Source organism: Plodia interpunctella, chromosome 12 (genome assembly GCF_027563975.2).
Source record: "Plodia interpunctella isolate USDA-ARS_2022_Savannah chromosome 12, ilPloInte3.2, whole genome shotgun sequence".
Lineage (NCBI taxonomy): Eukaryota > Metazoa > Arthropoda > Insecta > Lepidoptera > Pyralidae > Plodia > Plodia interpunctella.
The window spans coordinates 10170350-10185733 of NC_071305.1; the positions used below are offsets into that span (position 1 = coordinate 10170350).

Sequence of the window (15384 nt, forward strand, 5' to 3'; positions counted from 1 at the left end):
GATTAAATAAATATATCTTACTAATAGTCAAAATGTTTTAACAACCTCAATGAATATGTATCAAAATGTTTAAAATAATAATAATAATCACATTGATGTTAAGGCCTCGAGAAGGAACAACACAAACACCGGCAGCACACCACAAAAAGAAAAGAGTCTGAACTTTCGCGCCTAAAAATATAGTCCGGGCGCACTGGAACACATCGCGCGGCTTCGCGACTGGAATACGCGTGCTCTGCGCAAGATCCGCCGCAGGTGACTGCGCTGGCCGCTGTTCCAGCGCTGCATTTCCGAACAACTGAAGTAGGTAGCCATGTCACGGTATGTCAGAGAAAATAGTCGAATGCTTGTAGAAAACAACCATCATTACTTGTGCCGTACTCGCTTTGATGATCGTCTATTTTTATTTGCGGATGCGTTTTGAATGGCAATGTTTTACTGACCTCCAACTAGCAGAAAGAAATGCTATTGCAGCTACGGAATAGAAAACGTAATATATTTTTATTGTTGATGTTCGAAACGTGACGTAGGATGCGAAGGGAAAGACAGCTGATCAAGATATGGCTGATAATATCGTTCTCACGTCAGATAAGTAATATCACGACTACGAAAGGTGCTCAAAAATATTTTGGGTTTATTACAATTCTTCCAATAAAAAAATTACTACAGGAAAAGTTTTATGAATCCTAAAAGTTGTGTTGTGCCCTATGTAAAAATAGATTTTACGAGGTATAACTTAGGTGTCTTTAAAATCGAAGAAGAATAGCCTTATTTGGCCTTGATTTTAAATTACTTATAACAACCATTTAAATGTAAAGTAATCGGAGATAATAAAATTGTAATATTTTAAGTGATACACAATTATGGATGATAATTAGATACATTTCTCTCTCCGATTGCCATATTGACGACACTTTCTGCAATAAACCTTGAAATTATAACCAGGTGAGTTTACTGAAAGCAGCTTTCGTATCCTATCGGGCTCGTAAAACAGGTAGTTATATTACAGTAGTAGCAAAATTGGTTTCGTCAACAACAGGAAACCCATCTTCACACCTAGTAACATGCTAGCCTAGTAGACACGGATATAGAATGTGATGTGATTTAAACTAGGAATTTATATAAAGTCACATATTACATACCGTACTATCAAATGACGTGGTTAAATTCCTAGTAAAAAGTAAGTAAATGAAAAATAACTGCAACAGGAGTAACTTCTAAGTAGGCCGAAGAAACGCACGTATCTCGTGCAGGTGGACTCCACTTTCTACACATAATAAAAATAAATGAAATTGTCTATCGAACAAGCTGGCAACAAGAGCTGGTGGCCGGCCCCGCCCACACACATTTAAATAAATTCGTACGTTTGACAACCGTGGGCTGTCCGTGATTGATGCGTTTCGATACAAATATGATAAGTACAATTTGTGGCATGTGACCCAGAATTGCCTTTGTCCCTGGCGGTAAACGGAGCCTGCAACAGGTTCGGAGGATGAGTAGATTTACAAAAAAGGACATGTTCAAATAATGGCTGACAAGGTTTAGAAATACCTATTACCACTAAAACACAATCTCTCCGTATCTTGAAAGCAATTTTTCTGACAGGCAAATCAGGCGATTTCTACAGTATCACGTACGTATTCATTCCTGTTTACGGCGATTTAATGCACAATTTTCCTGATGTTGCGAACATTTCAACGAGTGGGAGACTATTTGACATCTCCAGGGTCCAAATACCCTGGAAATTTGAAACATGACAGGTAAATTTCGTGATAAAACACAGTGATGTTTTAAATATAGCATTGAGTGAAAATCCTTATTATTAATTCTTAAACATGAACAACACGTAATGCATTAATTGAAGTCCATTCAATAGATACAATCAAATCGATAAATATCCAAACTTATCACTAACATCATCTACTAGATACCGGAACGCAATTGAAAAATAACTAATCAGCAGTTCGCTGCACCACAAACTGTAGACCGGAGATTGGCTCTCTGATTGATAGAATTAAAAACACTGACTGAAAAGCCATTTGTGGTGCACAAGTCTAAGTAGTAACAAAGCATTATGTTCCTTTTCTGGCTTCATCGCAGTCGGGTAACAGAAATTAATTAAAATATTTAGCAATTACACATTGAAAGTTATGTATTATGTGTTATTGCGAGAAAATCTATTTAAACTAATAAGACGATTTCATTATAAGAGATCGCAATGCAATTAAGATTATATGTGTTAACAGGCACATCTTAATACCGTATGCGTATTTATATAGTTATTGGTCCAATAGGTACCTATATCAATCAATCTTGGAAGTGTGTACATAGAGGTTGAGGATGTACTGATAACACAATTGTAAAATAGTCAAACAGAAAACATTGTTGAGAGAATGCGTACAGCTGTGTTAAATGGTCTATCTATATAATACCTACTGATACCTGATGTTATGAGTAAAATAAAGTAGGACGTTACCAGACAAGCCATGAAGTAAAATATATCTAATTTTGCTGCAGTTATCGCTAAGCAAAGAAACAATATCAAGGTAAGATGTACGCGGGATACCATTTATTAAAAATTATCAACAAAGTAAGGATATTTAAAGTATATAAAAGTTTATAATTTTAAAATCATCATAGGATTTAAAGATTTAATAGAGTTAATACAACAAATTAGTGTAATTAGATCACGACCACGGACGGAGCAATTAAAGAAATTAATAAATACAACAAAAATCTACAAGGTTCAATCAATCATACCAATAGTAATTATTCGACATTTTAGACAAAGGCTTTTAGATTATTTCCTGCCGATACATTAGATCTACGAGACTAAAGCATTATCTAGTTATTTATTGGTATACGGCCGGTAATGGAGGAAAATGCTTTTGTTTATGGCGCAATAGATAAGGGTCCTTGAGTTACTAGTATATACCGGGTGACACATTTCAGAGCACGGTGCCGCGGTCACAATTTTTCTTAAGTTATTCAAGAAGTTAAGTTAGGCAGAAAGCATATTTTCTATTAAATTGAAAATGACAGTGTTTTGTCTTCAAACAATATGTTGTTGTAGTGTTTAATTGAGAATCCAACTTCCATCTAGATTTGGACTTCTTGTAGCTCAAATTCAAATATTTTCAAGGATGTACCACATTTAGATAACGTAATTATGTAGATATGTCGAAATATGAAAAGATTTAACTATTTTCAAAGATCAAGTCATTGAATACAAAATATTACTTTTAAGAAAAGATGAAAACATAAACTGTGTTGCAAGCTTCAAAGTGGAACTAAACATTAAGTCGTGGTAGTATTGTCTTTTCCTATTTAACACTTTAAGTGTCCTATAGAGCAAAAAATTGACGGCGGCATCAAGCCAGCTCGACCGGTGTCGGGCCGGTATGGGCCGCTGCACCTTTCCGGTTCGTTAGAGCAAGACAATGGCTGGCGCTGGATGCAGCACATCTGCATTCAGCCAATCTAACTCAGGACATAAGGGAATGGCTCGGCAAAATAGATTGTAACTTTTTGTTCTCTCTTGTTTTATCCTAGTCAAATCAGATGACGGTGAAGAAAGTGTAATGCTTGTGTTATAATTTGTAGAGAAAGACTAGAAACTGTTCTGCTCTGATCTGGGGAGCTTCATAGTTCTCTCTTTTTTTACACGATATGGGAAAAAGAGACAGCTTGCGGACGTTAACGTGCTACGTGTTTGTATGTTTCGTGGTAGGCCTTCTGTACTGTTTGTTATAATCGGCGGAACTTGTATATAATAATATACCTAAATCTTTTAAATGAATGATCAATTTGATCATAATAAAGTCATGATTTCTTGGTATTCTTAGGTAACAGCCAATTTTACTCTGAGTAATTTTTTTGTTTATCTTTGGATTCACATGTATCTTTCTAAAATCAAGTTTTGATGATGCCAATACATATTCCAAACTTTATTATAACACTTTCACTTGTCTCTTAATAATAGCGATTAAGCCATCATCGATATTTATCATAACGAGTAATCTTGCTAAACACAAAACGACGTACGGTACATAGTAGTACATATTAATTCTGATGCTAATATCGGAAGCGATCCGCTTCGTTACGACATGCTCGATGAAAGCATCGATTGCGATTCCGATTATTTTAATTTTAATAGCTACAATCACTGTTTCCAAGTGGTCAGTAGGTTTATTTTTATTTGGTTTTGTTTGTTATTATAATACTAGCAGTTAGTCTTTACAGTTTACCATTACACTCGCGTAATCGTACAACGTGGAACATCTATAGAGGTTCCATTTCCATTCTGCTTACCCAGGATTAAACAAAATATAAGGAGAAAGTTGTATAAGCAAATATCGATGCGAGCAGATTTTAGAAGAAATCACCAGACATACAAATATATTAGCAAAAGTTAGTGATTCTGCTGTGCATTGCACGATATTGATTTACGTACATTAAAAAATAATAAGTACAATAATTTTATTTTATGTATACATATAGAGTATCAATGGTCCAACCAGGTCACGCTTGGTTCAATCAATAGTAGCTCAGTAATCTTGTTGTAATAGTGGTTCACATCGTCTATGGATGAAACCCTACTAGATGCCCCTTTTAATTTCTTCTAACATCATTAAGTTTTAGAAAAAAGTTATGCATGATTTTGATTTAAAAAAATGTATTGTACCATCGCATAGTTCAGAAACAAAGCATTGCAAAATAGTTGATTTCCAAACATGATGCTTGGGATCCAATCATCAACTAATTGGTCAAAACATTTTCAAACTTTTGTATTGTTTAACCTTCAAATTTACTGGTTTAAAAATCATTGATGATGGAATAAATGATAGTCCGATGCATTTACATTCTACAATATGACTCTATGTTGAAATCATCCATTATTTTTATCTAAACACAATGAATGATATTAATTATATGTTTGTAGGTCAAAGACTGGCAGTAGTAGGAATTTCACTCATAATATATTTCTTAAAATCTTACTTTATTCATAGTGACTTCATACGGAGCGAGCTCAACGAAATTCTATTCTTGATACTCTCATTTGACCAAAGCATAATTTTGTAGCTGCAGTCAGCACCATAGCACAGACCGCCTCAAAAGGCGTGACCGTGATTTCGACACGCCAACATTGTGATGGCACCTATGGCACAATATAGAGGCGACTGGTTAATTAGCTATAGTTTAGTTATTTACAATACTTCCTCTATTATTTTACTAACATTAAACAACTTATGCATTACCTAGTTGAGCCTGTGGTGCACTCTGTGAAACTATTATACTTTATCGACTACACTAGACGTAATACAAACATGGCTGACAATACGTCCTTGTGTCCATCGTCATGTCGGATCCTGCAAGTTAAAACACCCATTTCAGACGTTTAAACTGTCATCTCCGTAACACTTCCACGCGCTTTATGTGGCCGCTATGATACACTCCAGTGCAGTATGGCATGAAACCCATGGGTGCCGACCTGGTTGACGTACGTGATGCGAGGACGCACGTCCATCGTTCGAGGCAGGATGTTTATTGAGGAAAATTCGCGCCGTCTTTCAAATGTTGCGGCTATTATTATTCAATACGAAAGTCTTCGACCGAAACAGGAAGAGAAAAGCATTAATGATTATTGGAAAATTCACAAAACCTAATTAATCTTCACGATGAAAACTAGAATGTATACTCGTATCATAAGAATATATATGGGACAAGAACTGCTTTCTGAATATCTTGCTTTTGGAGAATGCTTGGAAAGAAATCTTTTGTTTCGATATTCCTGAGCTTAATGCATATATTGTAAGCCATCTATATTAAATTCAACTTATCTTTTAGTGTTAAAAGGTTTTGTACATATTTATTATTATTCTTCATTCAGGTGACCAAGACTCATTTCACTTTGATTTTGGATCTTTGTAAATAATTTTACATGTGCTCATTTTACATTTGATTTCCCCACAACATATGAATAGCCCCATTTTCGACAGTAACCCTGCCACTTCAAAGACTTATTTTCACGCATCTTAATTCGCCTAAAACGCAGCTTCAGCTTACAACCCATCAGTTCCGCGTCCTATTTCGGTCTGTGGATAAATAAAGATGGACTTGGAGACAGCTGCTGAGGCATTCCACTGAGGGGGATCGTAAGTAGCTTTACAGATTGTTTCAACACAAACGGGCTGTGAAATGAACAAACAGGGGCGATATATTAGTTTGTTAAATGAATCTTGACGAAAATACTCGTTGTCGTCGTCGTAGATAAAGATGTTTTTGAGAATTGAAGAGAATTGTAAAGATAATTTCTTTTATTTTTTACTGAAGTTTGAATGAATGATAGAATAAATGATAGACTAAATGAATGTAGTTCTTTATTTGTAACCAGTATCAAGAAATTTCAATGAGCAACATCTCATTGTGACACCCGCGAAGTGTCCCACACTGTGTTATCTCCAGCCCCGTATTTACTCAACTTTCACACGATAATAAGGATGCTGTACAACAATAAAGGTTTTGGCAGCTGTTGCTGACATTATAAAAACTTTCGTTTACGATGCGCGAAAATTTATCTGCACAATAAGATATAACAAATTTGCGTTGTTATTTTCATACCTTATTCAAACTTATAAACACAACAATCCCATAATTACTTGATCGTTATTTATATTTCATTAAGATATCTAGACGTTTATATTTATAATATATCGGCAGTCTGTAAATACTTCGTTCGTATCAGTATTAGTTCATATTTTTTGTTAATCAGGAAATATCTTTAGTTGATTTCCGAACTACAAGTATTAGTCTCGTTGTGCAGTAGCACTATAAATAGTTTCTTCTCCGGCTCTATGAATAATAAGTAGCTATAACATTTAATTATGACCATTTCACGCCATCGCCTATAATCGCCTATAATATATTAGGGTCATAAAAATTTTGCATTTATTAGATAGGAGGACATTTCCAATAATAAGCTTACGTAAGTTTTGCAAGTCAAGCCTAAATGCGTCACCCTTCTTACATAACACACACAATTGTGCGTTGTGCGTTGCAATAATTAAAAAGTTGTAATAAATAACATAATCGAACAGATAATGTTTCTCGTACAAAAGTCACAAAAAAAAAAAAAAAAATGTAGTGTAGATCTAGTAAAAATGATAAGGTTGATTTATGATGACTTACTAAAGGAACATATAAAAAACAGTATCAGTAAACAGTAACAGACAAGATGCTGATTAAGGTAATTAGAAAGGTTGTGATAAGCCAATTACTACGCAATTAAAAATATGGAGCTCGACTGTAGTCGTAGACGTCACATGTCTATCACTTATAACCCAAGATGAAGACGGACGACCTCGGTGGCGCAGTGGTAAAGTTCTTGCCACTGAACCGAGAGGTCCCAGGTTCGATCCCCGGTCGGGTCATGATGGAAAATGATCTTTTTCTGATTGTCCCGGGTCTTGGATGTTTATCTATATATGTATTTGTTATAAAATATAGTACCGTTGATTTAGTATCCCATAACACAAGTCTCGAACTTACTTTGGGGCTAGCTCAATCTGTGTGATTTGTCCTAATATATTATTAAAATATTAAAAAGATGATGTAAAAAATCAGAATACCTCGCATATTATAATACTCGTAGGCGAAGCAATTTCGAATCATGGAATAAAAAACCCTAAGTTGGTTTGGTTCGTGAACCCTGTAAAAAATTACACTACTTTTTCGTAATTAAAAAAACGACTAATTTCAAAACAAGATCGTTTCGTGACGTAACGAATTATCGTATTTCATTCAAACGCACCTCGGAATGCGGAGCGAAAGTGTCGTTTTGTGCGCTGCCGCCATATTCGGCCGAATGTCGATAAATCATCGATATATTTTATTGTTTTCTTCAGTCATCATTATCACAAGTACGGAGGCATTAGTAATAGAACTTTTTATTTGATGATGTTGATTCAAAATAGATACTTATTACTATTTCGGTCATGAATTATAAAAAACAGTATATTTATATTTTATAGTAATATCTTATCTCTAATAAATAGAACAAAATATTCCGAACTACTTCCGTCAGTCAAGTTTAACCAGCATGTACATTTAATTAATCAATCATATTCACGAGACATTTAACTGCTTACATAATAAGGGATCATATATCAGTGTACTATGTTGATTGGTGGTTAAGAGCTGATGTCGTCAAGGCTGAGGGTAATGAGCTGAAATTGTATCGGTTTAATGAACTACGCGATTAGAATAATCCATGTCTAGTTAATAAACGCAAGCACGAGTACAAACTACTGGCACTTTATTTTTTAACACGCTCTTATTAGGTCAACCGACAGGTCCTGTATGTATGTCAGAAACTATGTACTGGAATCTAAAGTAACTAATTTAACCATATTCCAAGGATCGCAGCGTCATGAAAATTGGCAACTGTATGTAGTTCTGATGACAATAGAATAATAATACAATAAGATATGAACTGAAACTTCATTCATAATGGAACATCGAATCATAGCTGTGTTAGGACTTGTTGGAAAAGTCTTGCAATGAACTTTCTCAGGGGAATGTCGTTTTCAATTTGGAATTTTCAAAATTTCTTTATTTACACTGTAATAAAAAAAAATTGTCTTTAAATTTTTTTATTAAATTTTGATACGTCGTCACGCTTTATCTACAAAACCAATCACCCTGAAATTTCTCATATAGTTAGAGCTACAGAGAAGGACATATGATAGGTATACCATCCAAGTTAAAAGTACTAGCACGGAACAAAGTTGGCTAATCATAACTGGCTTATTTTTATTAACATTGTATTTCGAACAGTACTCTTTCATGCAATTTAACATGTCTGTAGTAAACATTAGAAACACATTTTTAACAATCAAACGTGAGAACTCGAGGAGTAACCTAGTCTAGACTGATGCCTTGCAATGTATTGCTCGGTTCATTGGTAAACCTGCCCAGACACAGACATGTAATATGTGTATGCAATGTAATATATAAATCACAGGTAATATCATTACGATGTGATAATATATTTAGCTCTGTTTAACGACATGTAACATAAGCAGGCCATAGAAGTGGGATAACAGTTCGTAATAGTTGACACCATTTATCGTATACTATTATTATAAAGAGGTAGCGTTTGTGAGTTTGTATGTTTGAGACGGTTAATCTCGGAAAGTACAGAACCGATTTCAAAAATTCTTACACCATTAGAAAGGAAATGATCCAAGATTGCTATAGGCTATATTTTATCTCAAAATTCCCACGTAAGAGAAGCCCCGGCCAACATCTAGTAATTTAATAAAAACATAAGTGAATAAAAGTCATAGAATAAATTGTCATTCTAGACAAGCAAAACCAAGAATGATACTTCTCTTCACTTCCTCAATGAAGATGCAGATATTCGCGATGCTGATAACTACGCTACGAGCTGCAATTATTTGTAAGAGTTGCGATATTGAGAATGCTTTATTTCAAGCAGTCTAGGTCAAGACACAGCAGTGACGTAGCAGTCAACCAGTCTGATGATGTTCTGTTGTCAGTTTAGTTCTGACGACATGTTCCCATTGCCCTTATACTTCCACCAACTTCCACGGTTCCTTGAATCGTGACTCTAAAAATAGATTAACTCTCTCTCAGTAGAGTGAACTTTGGTGAATATGACGTGATAATTTTAATTTTGTTTGTTAGTATAATAAATAGAATAATTCTTATGGTAGCATCTGTCTTCTTGGGTTGCGTCTGCCTCCACTAAAGACAACTTTAGAGTTGTCAAAACTGGATTTTTTTCTTTGTTGGAGGTGAGATGAACTGTAGGTTAACTAAAGATACAAAATATGTTCTAGAAATATATTCCTACCAATATATTCATCTTACAAGTCAGTATACATTTCCTCGTGCATTGGAGGCTGAGCAATAGTAATGACGAGATCAGTGGCGATGACGGTTACCTTAGAGTGACAATACAATGCAATGGCTGAGACATTCCATCACAGACTGGCAAACAGACAGAGGCGGTTAATATTAAAACAATGATAATAACATCGTGGTCGTGGTATTGTAATTCCTCAGACCTTTTCGTATTGATTTACTGATTGTTTTATTAATTTTTGTAGTTGCCAAACTTCTTCTATTTCTATTTGATTATTTTTGCTTATTTACAGTAACAATTTTCTTTATAGTTTCTATGAAAATTTAGTAAATAACATCATTCAGTCCATCCACAGTCCAGAGTTTCTTCTTAAAAGCACATCGAAAACTGTTCTTGATCACTACCAGTTTTACCTTGTTAAGTTCTGCTACATCTTCAATATTTGCCTTACTTGAAAGAATATAGTCTACCTCATTTCGAATAGCTCTTGAAAAATGTCTTTATAAGAAATAAAGTGACTATTTCGTCGAAATTAATTCGAAATTTTCATTTTCCCAAACCCATGTTTACATCCTTTGTAAAACCGGTTCCCAGCATTTAAACTGATACAGCCTAAATCAGAGATTCTAAATCAGAGACATATCTTTTAAATTGACAACTCTATGGTCCCGTCGTCGGTCTGTTTGCGGTTGTTTGAGGAAATGTTTGATATTAATAGCTCGATCGAGTGGTAAATAGGCACTTACTACTGCCGCTGGTACTTAGACCACGCGTTTTCCTTGTCACTACATCTAGGAAGGAATAATGTTGCATCACTTCAATAATTTTGAAATGTTACTACTATCTCACTACAAAACGAAGCAAATTAATTTTAATTAAAATAATTTGTATTACACACAATCATTTCTAGGTACTACTTAAATAAGAAAAATAAACAAATCAAAAGTCCTTGAAGAAAAAGAAAATTGTTTGTTGAATTATAAAGGGAAAAACCCCTATAATATTCCAAAGCATGAATTAGTCTCAAATCTTTCAACCGATGTATCGATGTAGCTATTTCTTTCTTCAGTTATTAAAATAAGACTAGTCAATTAATTTGTAAAACTTATATCTTTTAATCAATGAAATAATAAATTGTTTTTTGCAAATAATAACTAACCTAATACACGGAAGCCTAATTAACATAAACACATATAATAGTGTTTATGTTCAAGCAAGTTAATAATTCGTCGTAAATATAGTTAGGCGCTCGTAATCTGGTGCTAACATCTAAAGCCTTACTGATCACTTGTCATCCACTTCGTTGGGTTCAGAAACATTTCAAGGTTAATCAGTCAAAAAAATTTGGAATGGAAATGATTATGAATGTATTCACGACTCAAAGATTTAAGTATGTTGTGTTATGAGGATAATTTCTCATTCATTTACTTGTGTTCCTATATAATTCTTCAGATGTGTTTTGTGAGGTTCTAAAAAGTAAAAAGGAGAAGAGGAAAGGATAACTAAACTATTGAACCCTTCGGAGCGATCGGTTTACTTTCCCGTTTAATCTATTTTGAACATTTGGTCTGTTTTACGAAACTATACGTTTTTTTTCAATCCATCTACTTTATTACATCAAAAAGGTACCTAATATATATCCTCCCAGGATAGTGATACAGCTTATCTAATTTATTTAATTAAAACCGCGTTAATATTCAATTAATGAGCTGAGGAAGTATTAAATTCGATACGGTTACGCATGATGTTACACAACAAAAATATACATACCTAGGTTGCACCGAAACAGGCGCCAGTCGAGTCTCGATAAATGAAAAAACGGCAATCGAACAATAAGTCATGTCATGAGGTTACGTATCGTATCGATTGATTGCAATCGATTAATCGAAAGTTAATTTTATTCACAAGTCTGTCATGACAAGACAGACAGGATACGGAAAGCAAGAAGCTCGCATTGCGTCACATCACAGCACGCAAGCTCTTATCTTGTCATTATTCTTTGAAGATATAGAATATACAAGGGCGCCCTCATTTTTGAAATCGTAAAAAACGATGATACAGAACTGTATCAACTCAATCTTACCAGAACTGTCCAATGATGCTGCTGAATTGCCACTATGTGCTTACTCACATCCCCTTCATTGAGTAGAAAAGAAATGGTAAATTTTGGTAAAACCAACAAAATTTCTAGTGCAGAGCAAAGTTAAAATAATGAGCTGACAGCGTTGCGAAGGGCTGAAAAGAGAAAATAGCCAGAGTCGAGCCAGTTATAGGGAACAGAAATTTGAACCCTCATACAGAAATAATAGAAAACAAACGTTAGGTACGTGTGTCGAAAGCGATTCGCTCGCATGTCAGCGCAGTGGAAGCGACATATTACCGCCATGCGAATTTTTTGTGAGGAAAGGAAATGTGTTCTCATAATTAAGTCGTCGGACATCAACTAATGTGCGGTGTGGCTCTTACGGCTTGTCGACGCAGTTTTACTTTTAAATACCTGCAGCAGACCAGCGGGTCTATGCTAACCTAGTCAGTCACAGAAGATAGTTGAAATAATTCGGCTCATCAATCGATAATGTTTTAACCCTTGACTTTAATATGCAGTGATCTAAAGGTCAACCTATTATATTTAGTTCACCTCTGAATGAATGAACAGATCCGATCCAATTTCAAGTGCAAGGTTCCCGTTTATTTGGCTCTTGTTTGTTTTTTTTTTTTGTGATTCAAGATTATCGTCTTTTCTCGTTAATGTCAATGTTTCGTAACTAAAATAACTTCCAATAAACACCTAGCCACTTCAATAGTATTTCGAAAAAAATGTATAATTTGAACTAAATTATTAATTGTATAATTCACAAATAATATTACAATTTTCAAACTAACTAAAGGATATATGTTTATTTATTCGTAGATTGTATATGAAAGTACAAATGTTACGATGGTTACGATTGCTACTAACACTTTACTAGTACATGTCCAAAACCGTCTTACTTTCACACTAAGTGCGCTCTTGTGTTCGCCGCAGAGCAGAGAGCTCTCCCCCGGTGCAATGAGAACATGGAGGGACAAAGACATTGTTTCCCAGGAAAGCTCCAGGAACTATGCCTATGGTTTTTTATATGTTACGGTAAGTATATACCTACCTATAACATATGCACCTGAGTTCTTTTAATTTATATCAATAGGTATACGTTTAGAATAGTTATCTAAAACTTAGTACATCAAGAAAGTCAATTAACTGACATTAAAATATATTACAGTTTTTTGAAATAATGTAATCTTAATTAATTTAATCATGAATTACACGCAAATATTATAATATATATTATAATATAAACTTAAGTAAATTGCTTACACATTTTTCAAGTTTAATTAATTATAATGAGATTTCCCCTTCGATTGCTAAATCGGAAAAAGAAGCGTAGTTCTTAACACAATAATAATCGATAAAACCATTGGCATCATGAATCATATAAATTAGGATTCAAAGAGTTGTCCCTCTCGTTTATGCAAAAAGGCATTGAATTAACACAGTATCGTTACCCATTTTTAAAGCTGTTTACATTGGCAGCTGGCTGTATCAGCGTATCAGATCGACGTGATTTGCTGACAGTAGTTTTTCCAATTATCAGTGAACCTGATAAGAAAGTATAGTTATCCACACCGCGATTATCTAACCCGTGCCGTAACTACCTGTACTGTAATTATGTCAGTAGTTTATTATAACTTTAACCGCGCATATTTTAGACATTTTACATAATAACTACACTCGATTTTATGGTCTATTAGTCCCAGTATCTAATAGAAATTAATACAAAAAATATATCGTAACTTTTTAATGTAGCAATTTTATAGTAGATATCTTCATCCTATTGAGCTGAAATTTTGCACACACGTTTAGTTTCGATGACAAAGCATTATTATTATGATAAGCATGACATGATGGTGCACCCCGGAATGATTCCAGATCATTTCTTCAAAGCATAGCGACGAGAAGAAACGTGACAAAATTAGACCAATTTTGTCCATAAACCCTTCTACAAGCGGTGACAGAACGTGAGAATTAAATCACTCTAATCAATGCACCGGCTAATTGCTTATTTATTAGCTAAACGCAATGCAGCTCCTATAGGTATCTAACGTATATATAATTCAGTATTTAAATCAGTCACAATTTGAACATGAACTAGCCACAAGTAGGCGGCGGGCGCATAATTGTTATGAATTTTTAATGGTATATTTACATTCTTTCTCATCCTTGCTAGCACTATACAACAAAGTCCTCTGTCGCGTCTGCCTATCTATGCTATGCTGTCTGTTCGCAATGAACTCAAAACCTACTGCACGGGTTTTGCGGTTTCACCATAAGATAGAAAGATTCTTGAGGAAGGTTTAGGGGTAATTTTTTATGTTTTTACACGAGCGAAGCCGGGACGGGCCGCTAATTAAATATATTGAGGAGACTCTCTCATGTGAGCGTATTCCCAGATGCTCCTCAGCTGCTGAGCATCGGAGCCCAAATATATAACTATAGATAGTTATGATTTTGGGAGACCAGAGTACTAATAACATGAAAGTTCTAAAAGACACAATATAAGCAGGAAAACGTTCTATCGGCGACAAAGACATAAAGGGAGGTAAGAAACACTAAGATGAGGACAGGATCATGCCTTTGTATTGGTTTACAGTCAAGCTGACAACATGTAGAATAGAGCCTATTAGCTTCCCGAAAATTTGATCCAAATATATGCTAAGACTTTTACATACTTATGCGTTTATTTGCATTTAATCATACTCGTTAATCCAATATGCGCATAAAACCATTTAGCAGGCGCCACTTCAGCTCCGCGGAAAGCGGCTAATATCGATAATTACACGCTGCATAGGCTCAGGCATAGTAATTGGCCAGTGATGGTGCTCAAAACTGGGCTTGATTGATGGCTGCACGCGGAAGATGGCATTTACCAAATGATGTTACTCCGTCTCGCCTTGACTGCGCTCGAGTTCGATAATGTTCTGACATGATTCCCCATTTGGGATTTGCAGTTGCAGTACATACCAGTGACGGCACTTGAATGGATAGTTTGCAGCTATAGATTTTATGTTTTAAGAATTGTTGAAAATTTGAATATTGCAATAAAGAAAACATTTATGACGGCTATTTTCTTTCAGTTCACGAAACTTTGCATGCAACGCAATCCTAAGTTTATTTACAAACTACATTACTTATTACTAGCTAAATTAAATATGACATAATCTCACAAAATACCGTGCAATATCCAGCATCCCACTCTTTCAGAAACAGTACAAAAAAGCTAACGATCTTCCGCATTACCCAGTAATTTAACATGCTAATATTGGCTAATACGACCTGCTATCGCGATAGATTGATCAGATAAGATAAAAATATACTTTTTCGACCACGACCGGCTTGCCTTGCAATCCAACACGGAGGAATCCAGGGTACATGTACCTGGCTGTGTGGGTACTTACCC

The 15384-nt window shown here is 34.9% G+C and overlaps 1 protein-coding gene across 6 annotated transcripts in view; it reads right to left on the reverse strand.

The window, feature by feature from the left end:
- The window catches only part of DAAM (Dishevelled Associated Activator of Morphogenesis), an 81952-nt gene that overhangs the window by 52312 nt on the left and 14256 nt on the right, over positions 1–15384 (reverse strand). For 2 of the 6 annotated variants that reach the window (XM_053752462.2, XM_053752461.2), the window contains exon 1: positions 92–273. The exons of 1 other annotated variant lie outside the window; for it this stretch is intronic. The gene's annotated coding sequence lies outside the window, so the exon portion shown is untranslated. Of the gene's footprint in view, positions 1–45; positions 65–91; positions 278–15384 lie in introns of those variants that run through there. 3 more of the 6 variants (XM_053752466.2, XM_053752467.1, XM_053752465.1) reach the window with 3 other exon arrangements.